Consider the following 14,206-nt stretch of genomic DNA (forward strand, 5'->3'; position numbering starts at 1 on the left):
GTGGCCAAATGCATGTGCCGTCACTACCACCAAATGGTTTAAGAAATCCTTTTAATCCATAATATTTCAAAATATATCTATAAAAGACAAGGACTTTTATGTACTATTTTTAAAAAAAGTATACCCTAAACCCTTCAAAAATATTGTTCTCCTAAATATAATAGCTATAGAAATACAGTTGGGGATAAGAAGAAATTAAAGTTCTAACAAGACTATTACTTTTTTAGCTTCAAAGAAAAAGACAGAAAAGCAGAGTGTCCATATTTTCACTTCAATGAAGAAGTCATCATGTATTTGGGCCAGCTACTGATAGTGAGATAATTAGAAGTTCTTATTAAGTTTATCTATGTTTATTATAAACATAGATGATCTGCTTAAAAAGTCATGCTTCTGAGTAAAAATTTACAAAAACAATTTATCCTACATTATAATTATCTGTAATAAAAATGTAAACTTAAGTATGTCTTGTGTGGCTCAGAGCACTGTCCAGGTGGAGTGCAAGGTGTATTATGACTTACTATATTGCTGGCACTGCCCCAGGACCTACAAGCTGCAAAAGCCCCTGTGTTATCCCCCTCCTCATTGTCCTGCTTGGCATTTTGGTATCTTGCTGGAGCCAAGTGCATTATGTATGGAGAATTCCAAGCCTCAACTGGTGCTAGTCTCTGGGGTTATCTTTTTTATTTTTTTAAATATTTTCTTTTTTGTTTTAATTTTAAAGATTTGTTTATTGTATACTGTGTTCTGCCTGAAATGTCCCTGCAGGCCAAAAGTGGGTACCAAATCTCATTATAGATGGTTGTGAGTCATCATGTGGTTGCTAGGAATTGAACTCAGGACCTTTGGAAGAGCAGTCAGTGCTCCTAACCTCTGAGCCATCTCTCCAGCCCCTCTGGGATTATCTTTGTCACTCTGTGGCCATGACTTTCATTCCTGTCTTCCAGATGGCCAACTCCATCATCCAGAATTTCTACAACCCTTTGGTATCTGATGTTCAAAAGCAAGAGCTGAGAACCTCCCTCTATTTGGGCTAGGCACAGCCTCAGGCCTTTTGCTGCTTGGTGGAGGCAACTGTGCTGTGCCTGCTCATCTGGAGGATCCCTGGAAAGCTGGCCTGCTGTTCCTACATCTGCCCCACATTAGGTCTCTTGGGGACCTTCCAAATTATGTATGATCCTTATTTGGAGGATGGGGGAGGGGAGAGGGAAGCTCTATTGCCAGAGAACCTTAGGACCCTGAGCTAAGCCATCACAAAATGTCAGACTTACTGGTCTGGAGTTTGGTTACTTGTTTTTGTTTTGCAACACTGGGTATTAAAACCTGGGGCTCCACATATTTGGTAGCCAAGCACTCTAACAATGAGTTGTATGATATCCTGCCCCTAGGGTTGGTTCCATCTGTTTCTGAGACAGGCTCTCATTGTGGAGCTCTGACTGACCTCCAGCTCTAGTTTCCAGACTCAACCTAAATCCAGACTTCACCTAGCTGTTGGCATTTCTCACTTCAGACTGTATACTGGGAGGAGTGACACTTTTAGTTCCATATTTACTTTGGGCATCTTCTGTGGAACCTGTTTTGAACTGCCTGTGAAGTTGGACTTCATCATCCTCAAGATGGTCTGTCTCCTGAAGCTGCTGATAGAGGGTAACTCACAGGACAGACACACCTTTCCTGGTCAGCTTTTCTTCCCAGTACTAGAAGGGCAGGTAGAAGTTTCTACCCCAAGTCTTCCAACCTTTAACCTCTGCATCCCTTACCAAAGTTACCATATACTCTCCCCAAAATCAGGTCTCAACTATGCTGTAGAACCTCCCACCCTGATACCTCTACGTTGCACATTTCCCTGTCCACGTAATGTTTTACTACATAAAATATGACTTTTGTTAATAATAATAATAATAATAAAAGGAGCTCTGTGTTTCTGACTTTTCTCCCTATAGTTTTGTTTCTTCCATTTTCACCACAATATTCAGTTTACTTTCCAAAATTGCCTGGAGGGGGCTGGATTTTTAATTAACTTTCTCATTCTTGAATTTGTTTGCAAATCATGTGATTTGTGTGTTTACTTTTATCTGGTAAAATTAATTTTAGAAATTTAAATTTTAAAATGAACTGACTGAAATTACAATTTTGCTGTTCTAGATTAAATTACTTTTGCTAATTAAAATTTAACTTCTGTTCAATGGGTAAGATAATTTTTACACAAATATCTAAAAGAGAACTTTTCAAGCATCAAATTAAGAAACCAGGAGTTAGATTCCCTGGTAGGAAAAAAAAACAGGGGAGAGGCCACAGCTAGATAATAAAGATGATGATCTTCTAAGATGTATGGCTTCTTCCTCACCTGACCTTAGACAGACAAAAGCCTGGCCAACTTGAAACAAGGACTTCCAGGGCTTCTCTACCCAGAAGGCCCCAGTGGATGCACTGGCTCAACAAGGTAAAAGCAAGGCAGGACAAGTTACAAAACAGCTGTTAACTAATCAGCAATCCTATGCTCCCACTGACCAACTCTGAGACTGGAGTTTTCAGTCCTGGGTCCTCTTTTTCTCTGTGTGTTTGCAGTATGTGTTTCTTCACCCTCAATAAAAAGCCTTTTCCAACTGCTGATTCTGTCTGCTCCTGTTTGTGATGAGTTTTCTCTACTGCTACCCCTGCTTCATTAGTGGGGATGGGGTTGGGGTTAGGGTTGGGGTTAGAGCTCTTCAAATCCTTAGCTGCCAGATCAAAGCTGCTAAATGATAGTAAAACTCACCCTGATTGTTTCTATATAAGAAAATTAAGGATAAACTAATAAGTTTAGTATTCTTTGAGTGTATAATTTCTATGGGAAAAATGACGAAGAGCCAATAAGGTTCGTCTTTACAAGATCTGAATTCTTACAAAATTCAGAAAACTACCAAGCTACGTTCTCCTATCTACTTTGAGTACAAATAAAAAAGCTCTCACCTAGAAATTGAACAATTTAGTTCATAGAACCCCTGAATATAATATACAATAATCAACAAGGAAAAGATAGAAGTGAAGTGAATATGCAGTAACAAACTTACTTTTTAAACTGGTGGTAGGTAAAATGTAGAATTTCATAAGATAATATGAATTGAAACCATGTAATTGAAACCATGGAGAGGAATTCTTACAACTTGAAGCATAGTTAGAGATCTTATGCAAAAGAAGACTAAAGATATAAAATCATAGCATGAATATAGACATGGTCACTGATTGGATGACTGCAGAACAAAAAGTATTATTGGAATTTTACTATTTTGGCAAAGAGAAGCTAAAAGAGATAAAGCTTTGGTTAGCAGTATTGTTGGGTGTCTCACCAATGGCCATTTGTTATGTATCAGGAGACCAAAAAGATATGACATCTTATGATATAAAAGATGTTATTTATTTCATTTATTAAAGAAAAAGTAGTATTGAAGTGAGGCTCATCTCAGAAAGGTCTACTATAAACAGATGATCTCTTCCTTAAAGCCAGACAGGAAAGTAGATGAGCAGGGTCTGAACAAAAACAAATGTTTCATATCTCAGTTTAAGTTCAGGCACCCAGTGAAATCCTGCCACAGCTTATATATTAATTCAAACACAGTGTTAAGAGATAAGGAGGTGAGGGCGCTCTAAATGACTGTTACCTCACTATTTAACTGTTAAGACTGTCCTTCAATGCCAGCCACCTACTATGCCTGAAGTTGTCTTAAAGACTAATAATGGGCAGATGCAGCCTCTTAAAATCATACACTAGAGAGTGAACTACATCAAAGGATCCAAAACAGCATATCTAACATAACATAACAATATAACAAAAGCAATCACCAAATAACCAAAAGAACAGCAGTCTGTGTTAAGAACTTAGAAAAGCAACTGCAAATTAACTCACCATGTAGCAGCTCCCACGAGTTAACAATACTTTTATAGTCTTCTGATAAAATGTGTGCTGGTGGCACACTCCTTTAATCCCAGCAATTGGGAGGCAGAGGCAGGCAGATCTGGTGTTCCTTGGTCTACAAAGTGGGTTCAGAATGGCCAGGGCTATACAGAGAAAGCCCCATCTGGATAGATACTGAGTGTGTTTTCCTTAATGAAGTATAAAATTCTAAATAATAAACAAATTAGCAGCTAAAACTTCCTTCTTTTAAACAAATAATATATTCAACATACCAAGAATAAAAATGCACTCTTATTCTCTTTACTCTCCTTTACTCCTTATCTTTTTTTAAATATTAGTAGCAAAACTCCAAATAAGAGCCACGCCTAGTGAATGGCACAGGCCTATACTAGTCCTGGCGGAGGCAGGCAGGAGGACTAGGGTCAATGCAGCATGGCAACTGAGCAAGACCCTGGGACTTTTGTTTTGACTCTTTTGTTTCCCCTGCTGTCCTGGTACTCTTTTGTAGACCAGGCTGACCTAGAAATCACTGAGATCCCTGCCTCAGCCTCCCCAAGTCTGGGATTAAAGGTGTATATCACCACCTACACCACTCCGCCTGGCCTGTTTGAAAGACAAAATGTAGTGGAAAATGATTCAATGGATAGTGCTCCCAGCATGCCTGTAGTCCAACACTGAGGGGCAGAAACAGGAGGATACAACTGTGTGAAGGGATGGAGAAATAGCTCAGTGTTAGAGTGTTTTCTGCTCTTCCAGAGGACACAAGTTCATTTGCATGTGGGAGGCTCACAACTCTGTAATTACAAATCCCACTTTTGGCCTCTTAAGGCACCAGAAAACGGGTGGCACATATGTAGTGAAATATTCACCTTGTTGGCATCTGTGGCACTGACCACGCCCATTGGGGGTGGAGACAGGGGTGGGAGTGACCTGGGAAACTAGGTCTGAGGAGGAGCCCAGGGTGCTCTCTTGCTGGTGGGGGGCAGAGAGGAGAGCATCCGGTGGAACCTGCTGATGTTCATCTGTCTGGGTTGTAAGTTATTTCTCCCTGAATAAACCTCTGTTCGGCCCATTTGTTTATCCTGATCCTTATTAAACCACGATATCTGGTGTCAGAAGTAGGAAAAATAGCCCACACCTCCAAGGAGACTGCACTATGCAGAATACAAGATGGACTGAAATCCACCAAAAATCCATTATCAACCTCTGACTTCCACATACCTGTAAATAAACACACATAAACACGAGAGAGAGAGAGAGAGAGAGAGAGAGAGAGAGAGAGAGAGAGAGAGGCGCACAACAAAGGCTGGGTAACAGCTGAAATAGAAAGAACACTTGTCCAGAATTCCACGAGGCCCTAGTTTCAATCTTCAGTACTAAAATAAGGTCATCATAACAATCACCTATGTAATAGCTCCCAAACATATTTAGACTTAATGTAATATTGAAGCAATAACATAAAAGAAGCTTCCTAGCAAATAATTGAGGCTCTTAAATAATTATAGTAATGTAATCCCAACACTTAGGAATCAGGAAGAGGATCTGTGAGTCCCATGCATGTACATTCATGCAAGCAAAACACACATATCAAACAAAAATAAAATAAATGTTAAAACAATTATTATTTAAAGATTAATATTGGAACAATAAATATTATCTTAATGCCCCTATTAGTGACAACAGGTTTGGCTATGTTAATATAAAACCATCCTTTTTATTAAGAAATACACACAGTCATTTGAGGGCACAATTATGTATTCCCAGGATTACATATTTAAAGCCAACTTGGCAGTAAGTTAAAAAAAAAAAAAAAAGGCCAGTGATATATTTCAGTGGCAGAATTTTTACCCTAGAATGCCTAAGGTATTTCTGCACTATCTTTAGCACTGAAAAAGAAGAAAGGAAAGTGGATAGAGTAGGAAATAAAAATAGACTTTTATCACAACTTTCACAACTTCCACAAACCCTCTCAGTGTTCAGTAAACACTTTGTGTGAGCTTCTCTGTGCAACCATAAAGTGGGAAACTGAACAGGTGAGGCTAAAAAAATCTCAACTAGTCAAATTTGGGAAGTATACAAAGTCTTGTCAATCTCCTGAATGTGTGAAGTTTCTGAGTAAGTAGTTAAGGAAGAAATGAACTGGTACTCACTAGTTTGCTTGACTTGGACGGCCTGTGGGAATGCCAGCTGACTGTGGAAGAAGGGGGCCTGGCTGTGCAAGCTTGATCTGGACCGGAGTGCCAATGGCGGGTTTGTCAGGTTTGGTCCCAGCAGAGGTAATGGCAGGCTTCACAGGCGAAGACAAGCGAGTGCAGCTGAAGTATCTCCAAAAGTTACTGATGGAAGCCAGTGTAGCTGCTCCCAGACACGACTGGCTTCTCAGGATGAATGGATACTGCTGTCACTGTGTTGGTACTATTGTAAGAGGTTTTGAAGTCTGGAGCAAAACAGTTGCAGGTGTTGAACCTTGCCCCAGCACCTGGGAATGGCAGAGTGCAATGCCACAACTCCAGTGTTTGCTCCTCCTGGACCAGAGAGTGCATTCAGAGTCTGAACAGACAGAGTTCTGGGTGCTGTTGCTCCAGAGACAACAAGGACTCGAAACAGTACTTGTCACCACAGGAAAGAGATCGTTGCTGTCGTGGTACAAAGGAGGCAACGACCACCTCACTAGAGATCTCCCTGAACACAGTTCTCAATGAAGCTCTGGGAGTTAGGGCTACCAAATGCAGCACACTCTTCTAGAAAAGGTAAGAGAAAAGAACATAAAGGTAACAGAATAAGCTAAAAACAATGAAAATTTGTATTTAACAACATAAAATTATCTCAAATGTTTCATCTGAGAAAACTAGTATCATTTGTTTTTCTAATAATATATGTATACAATAATTTAAAGGCCAAATTGCTTTCTCTATTTGAGAAATATTAATATAAAGACAAAATATTAAATTTATTTGGACATGTCAATGATCAACTTGGTAAAATAAAACACATCTCTCCTACGCATCTAAGTCCACACAAAGATTATTGATTATCATAACATAGAAAAAATCTAGGTCATTTTCTGCTTTCAAACATTGGATGTAAAGCCTTTCCATGAAAATAAAACACAAAAAAAATGATTTAATATGTTTTAGCTGGAAATGTAAAAGGAATTTCTCAGAAAAACTAGTTGGCAACAAATGTTAATGAAAGTTAAACAGACAATATAAGTATATCTTTAATTATTTCTTAACCATGACCAGATTAAGCTGAAATGCCAATTCTATCCTCTTTATTGTAGCGTTTAACCCCCAAGCTCTCTCAGTGATGCCAGCAGATATCAAGTGTTCAAAAAAGAGAGAGAGAGAGAGAGAGAGAGAGAGAGAGAGGGAGAGAATTCACGGGTCATATGAACCCAGATACAGCCTGGAATGGTGACACACTCCTTTTAATCCTAGCACTCTGGAGGCAGAGGCAGGAGGATATCTGAGTTCAAGGCCAACCTGGTCTACAAGTGAGTTCCAAATAAGTAAGGAAAGGAAGGGAAAGGAAGGAGGGGTGGGTTAGGTTAGTGAATTTAGCTAGGGTACTAGAGTTCGCGCCTTAGAAAGGTTCTTTAGGCAAGGAACAAGTACTACAACTCATGACAGAAAGGAGAGTGATACTGTCGGTAGAAAGGTGTAAGTGAGGAGGGAACAAAAGAGGCTGGAGGATGGGGAGAGAGAGAACTAAAACTAGAAAGTATGGAGGAAAAAGGAAGAATCCAATGCTTAGTAAGCTATTAGAAACAGTAAGAGTTAGAATGGAGGAGGATCCTGTGTGGTAGATACAGCTGCTTGCAGGAAACCCAGAGGTCAGTAAAAGGAATTCTCATTGCCAGCATTGGGCTACTGCTTCAGTTTGTTGGTCAAAGTCCCAAGGCCCCCAAACAACATGGGCAGCTGCCACTGCTGTTGGTTGCTCACTAGACCTGACTATTAAATAAGACCCTGTTGCATATGGTCTAAAACAAAACAAAACAAAACAAAAAAGCAAGTTGAAACTGGACTGGCAGCTCATCCATGCTAGTACCCCTCCAGTCCTCAGATGTGCCATTTAGGCTGTTCCAGGGAAAGCCACCAAAGGGTTTCATTCAACTATGTATTCTCCATGCACAAAGCCAAGCAAGATGCAGCCACTAGTGCAACAGTGACTTTCCCACTACTACAGAAGAGATAATTGCTTTCTGACTAGATCTGAAGCCCTGCTGCTATGAACTGGTTCGAAATCTTCTGGTTGAGGAGATCATAAGCCTAGTAACAATGTTATTGCTGTTCTTTGGATTAAATGAGCATTATATACTCACCAAATTGCTTTCTAAATAACTGTATCTCTAGATTAGTGTTAGCTTTGGGTCAGTGAAGCTTCTTTTGCAGTAGTCACTAGTCTATATAAACTAATAATTGGTCAAAGTGTTTAGGATAAGTAGCCATGAATGGCCAGTTATAACTGAGACATGTATATCAACCCCCTTCAAAGCTCAGGGAATATCACAGAAGTGGGGTAAAGAATGTTAGAGCAGGTTAGAAGTGGTGGTGGCACCTGCTTTAATCCCAGCACTCAGGAGGCAGAGGCAGGTGGATCTCTGAGTTCAAGGCCAGTCTGGTCTACAGAGCCTAGTTCAGGACAACCAAAGCCACAGAGAAACCCTGTCTCGAAAAATCAAACAAACAAACAAACAAAAGAAAAGAAAACCAAAACTACAAACAATAAAAAAGAATGTTACAGCACTAGAGGAAGGGATGGCCCATGTAGAACAGAGTCAAGCTATGATTACCTTCACAAGATCTCTGCATAAAAGAGGAGAAAATGGGGTCAACAGTGGTGATGCAAGCTTTTAATCCCAGCATTTGGAAAGCAGAGCGGCAAATCTATGTGAGTTTGAAGCCAACCTGGTCTACAGAGATTTTGGTGATGAAAAGGATGGGAAGATAGGGGAAGGGATTAAAAAAAAAGAAAACAGTAAAAGTGTGGGATACATCCCTTCAACTTGTTAGCCAAGGTTGTCACAGAGACCCTGAAAGCAATACAAGCTATTTCCATTTGGTAAGACCCTACTATGGAAGAGGGTCCCCAGAGGACATGGAGAAATCAAGTTAGTACTGATCAGGAAGGTACCTCATTACTGGTTAGCTTCACAATACTGGAAGGTACTATGCATGCTGCCAGAAAATAAGTCATCAACTGTGTTAGCTAGAGAGAAACTCTGCTGAATTACAGTAATAAGTGGCTTAGCAAAAATACACACATGGGTGCAATGCTGGCAAGGATATTATAGGATGTGCATGCCTGGTACTGTAAACCTGACCAGGAACCAATATTTGGGGAGCTCATATGCTACAAGGATACCTACTATTATTCTGTTAAATGAACATAATACCAAACTTATCTAAATTGTTAACTCTAAACTACAGATCAGTGCAGCTCTCAGATATTAGAAGTTTCTTTGTTTCAGTGGGTGGCAGTTAGCACAGAAAGTCAAAACTGTTCAAAGTGAAGAGACTCAGTCACAAATGGAGATCTATACTAATGATCTTTCCCCTCAGGGCTCATGGGACATGCCAAAGAGCTTGAGCAAAAAAAGTAAAGACCAGGTCAGAAGGACTGATCTAAAATAGAGTCCTCTGGATCATGACAGGACTTCACTCCACGGCATTAACAGCTCTGGCTGCCTGCACAAAGACCAGAACTAAATCAAGGCCATCAACACCCCATCATAAAATGGGAAAAGCTCACTAAGCCCCACCTCTAACTGAGGAATTATTGACTAATGGTCTCTGAGGGAAGGAAGAATCAGTTTCCTTAGGAGTGTGGCTCCTGGTACGGTTGGCCTCACAACAGATAATGTCCCCCCCACACCCATGAGCATATGGGTAGCACAAACTGAACTCACTGGGTTTATAATAATAATAATTAAAAAAACATGAACTTGGGAGGTATTAAATAAGGACTATAAAATGAACATAGCATCAAACTATGGATGGGAGGGACATGATGAATATGATTAAAACATACAGTATGAATTTATGAAATTCTCGAAACAAAAACTTATTTTAAGACAAAGATCAGCACAAAATTTGTTCCTTCCAACTGTTGTGTAGTAGAAGGTGAAAGGCACACAAGCCCCACTACTTCCCTGGGATTTATTTATTTGTAGTTAATGGTCGATGGTAGATTGTCCAGGTTTGGTTACCAGCACCCACATGGCAACTCACACCATCCATAACTACAGTTACAAGAGATCTAACACCTTCTGACCTCTTGGGATAAGAAACACACAGTGCACTTACATCCATGCAGGCAAAACACTCAAAGTAAAAATGAATATCCTGGGCAAACAAAGATAATGAAATTTAACTGGTTTTTGTTCTCTCTAAAACAGAAAATACTATCACAGTATCTATTCTCAAAGGTCATATGGCAATCAAGTGTGAACAATGCACATCATGTCTTCTGCTGTGGTTGAGATAAACCTTGGCGCCTCTCAAGGTTGTGTATTAGAGGACTGGACTCCAACTTGGCACCATGGAAAAGTACTAGTAGAAATTCTTAAAAAGGTGGGGCCCAGTGTGAACCCTCATCTTACGGCCAGTGGGGCATGCCATTTACAGGACTCTAGTTTCTTTCTCTTTCACATCAGGCCACCTGACAGGCAGTCTGACTTTATCACACGCTGCTGTCATGATACGCTGTCTGAGCTAAAACCATGGAGGCAATCACAAATCAAGAATTCTAAAAAAAAAAACTGTTGAGCCAAAACATGACTTTCTCTTAAAAGCTTAACACACTCAACATTTATTGTTACAAGTGAGAAGCTGACTGACATCATCTGTCACAGCAGATAGTCATAATTTTTCTCCTTCTCCCTTACAGTACACACAATGGGGGCAAAGCACCAATGGAAAATATCACTGCTATGGAATAGAACCCACAATTAAAAATCATTAGGAATGAAGGGGCCTTAGAGGCAATGCCTCTATTGTCTCAATAAATAGCAAGTAAGTCAGGGCATTCACACAATGTCCATGGGTGATTTTACATTCCAGAAAAATCTGCCCAACACTAGCTATGGCTCTAGATGTACAAAGACATGCAGGACCCACAGGAAAGTAACTGCTAAATTTGCTAAAACAAGATGGGACAGTCCTAAAGTTCCCTACGCCGTGGAAGATTCTGCCAGACATTCTGCAGGACACATAGAAAAATGACTGACAAACTGCCAATACAGGCAGACAGGTAGACTAGAAATCTACTAGACACACCATGACCTATGGGCTAAAGACGGATGCTCCAACATTACAAAGAAACTTCAGGTTACTGTCTAGGCAGCCGAGATGTCTCTGTCAATTCCTAGAGTTTACATATTATCCTTCTGTGGTCTTTGATGGAGTTGAAGACAGATAGTTATGGTTATAGTTTCTTAGTTATAATAATAAATTATATATAAAACTTTAGACTCACAAAGATAGGATAGATGATAGAATATTTTCATTAAATTTTGCCAAATGTTAATGGATAAATATTGTTAACTATGGATTCTTATTTGATAACTGTTTTGTTATATATAATTTTACTATGTTAAAGTTAAAATCCTTCTTTTTATTTAGACAGAAAGAGGAGCTGATGAGGAAGTCCTGTGTAAATGTTTCTTATTGATTGATGAATAAAACACTGTCTGGCCAATGAGGCAGGAAGATAGGTAGAACTAGGACGAGGAGAATTCTGGGAAGGCAGGAAGACAGTCATCCCTCCACCCCCCAGAACAGTCGCCATGTGAACCACCAAAGGAGTCAGAGGCTCGGACCCTTCTCAGTATAAGACCACCATGTGGAAATACTGAAATTCATAGAAATGGAGTTAATAATTAAGAAAGAGCTAGTTATCAGCCAACAGATTCATAATTAATATAGCATCTATGTGTTTATTTAGAGTTCAAGGAAGTGGAACCCTGACAGGCAAGAAAGCTCACATTGTGGGGAACCAGTGGGATGGCTCAGTGGGTAAATATGTTTGCCGTCAAACCTAGCACCAGAGTTCTATACCATGAACCTCCATGGGAGAGGAGAAAACCTACTCATTCAAGTTGTGCTCTGACCTCCACACATGTGATATAAGCCCCTTGCCCAAGTAACTAAGAGCAAGTGAATGTTTCTTAAACCACTTTAGGCCTCTTTTATCTAAACTGCTCAAGTCAATACTATGAATGTTGTCTTATACTTTACAAAGTGCTATAGTTTCATTCAACGTTAGTATCTTCCCACTGATTTCCAGTCACATTAAAACATTCAGATTTTAAATCAATTTAACCCAAACAATTTCTCCAAAGAAATATACCCCCTACCTTAAGAAAAGGTACAAGATGTGGTTGAGGTGCAGACTTGAGTTCAATATATAGTTTCTAGTAAATTCTTCTGCTTCAATTTCTGCATCTAAGAAATAGAGAGAAAGATGGCACTTTTAGACATACAAATTTATTTTATTTATTTTACATCTGACCACAAACACACACACACACACACACACACCTGTAATTTACAAATATTTTAAAACAAAATTAGTTGTAGTGGTGAGCCTGTGAGGCAAGCTACTCAGGATGATGACACAAGGAGCATCACTTTAGTGTAGGGAGATGAAGGCCAGCATTGACAGCAGTGAGCCAGTCCCTTAAAAATTAAATGAGGCAAAGTACTTAATTCATGATTGTAGACAAGTGGTAAATTACAACTTCAGAAAGACTTTTTATCTTATGTCACCAGAGAACTAAATGAATAAAGTAGACATGTCCAATCAGAGACTACAGTAAACACAGTATTCTTTTCATAAAGAAGATTCCAATATGTAAAGAATCGTAATTCTGGAAAAATTTACTGCTTTCTCTGAAATAGCTTCCTAGAATGCAGCTTTTTAAAAGACTGTTGAAGGTAGCCTGGCGGTGGTGGCCCACACCTTTAATCCCAGCACTTGGGAGGCCGAGGCGGGCAGATCTCTGTGATTTCAAGGCCAGCCTGGTCTACAAAACAAATTCAGGACAGCCAGGTTTGCTACCCAGAGGAAACCATGTCTCAAAAAAACCAACAAAACAAAATTGAAATAACAAGGAATACTTATGTAACATAGAGGTAGCTTGTGGTTTTAGAGCTCGCACTGTAACAAAGACCTGAATTTGGATTCCAACATCAACATAACAATCAAATATAATCTCCCATGTCCCAGTGCTACCAGGGCAGTGACAGGATTACTAAGAGTACGCTTGCTACCAGTTTAGCAAAAAAGACATGAACTCCAGGTTCAATAAGAAACCTACTTCAAACAAATGAAGCACAGTGGTGATCTGAAAGTGCTTGACACACCCTTCTTCTGGCCTCTGTGTATGAAATGCATACACTTACACATACCACAGTCACACACACAAGATGTAAGGTGGGTAGGTAGACAAAGGCATAGATTTTACAGCTATATGTAATACATATGCAAAATTATGTAACATAAGGAACCAGATTACCTTAATACATTAAATATATGGAAATACATTACATATAGAAGAGCTGCATAATTCTAATAATCAACATTTGTTTTAAACAATGCATGCTATTACAAAAATTATACACCAGAGTAACAATTACCTAGTAGACTAAACAATATCCCACAGATACAGAAGGCTACCAAAATGCTCAATATTCTAACAAGAAAACAATAATTAGCTAACTCTGACAACAGAATTCTCCAACAACCCATCACAAAATAGAGTAAGAAAAGAATATCTGACTGCTTTCTATTAAGTACAACATCAAATTTACAAATGCAAATCAATGTCATTTTCCTACTCAGTTTCATTAATTTGGAAAACATATTTTCTTTTAATTTTACATATGTTAACATTCAACAGTTTTGTTATTCTTCATTGAATAGCTTTAATACTTAGTTTTAATTCCAGCCCCAAAAAATTGTTGAGGGCTTATTTATCTTTAAGAATATTAAGATATTCTATACTAAAAATTTTTGAACTACTGTCTGTTGGTGCAAAGGATCATAGATTTAAAGGATATTTAATGAGTTGTTATCCGTCCACAAAATATACATTTAAATATTGGCATAAAAATAATATAAGCGCATATTATGTTTATCTTAGACATATGATAAGATTAAACACATTAAAGATATTTATATGATTTTCTATATGTGATTACAAAGTTTTAATGACACAAATTTAGCAAGTATATTTGAAACATCATTTTTCCCTTTGAAATGTGTCCTATGGACAGTCCTAACTTACCAGTTGCTCACGAGCTTCCT

At 38.9% G+C, this 14,206-nt stretch overlaps 1 pseudogene; it reads right to left on the reverse strand.

Annotated features, from left to right (window-relative positions):
- Positions 1 to 12,342, reverse strand: part of LOC127214312 (transcription initiation factor TFIID subunit 4B-like) — an 82,159-nt pseudogene extending 69,817 nt beyond the window's left edge.
- Between the last annotated feature and the right edge of the window lie 1,864 nt (positions 12,343 to 14,206).

The sequence above is a fragment of the Phodopus roborovskii genome, unplaced genomic scaffold (assembly GCF_943737965.1).
Source record: "Phodopus roborovskii unplaced genomic scaffold, PHOROB, whole genome shotgun sequence".
NCBI classification, from domain to species: Eukaryota; Metazoa; Chordata; class Mammalia; order Rodentia; family Cricetidae; genus Phodopus; species Phodopus roborovskii.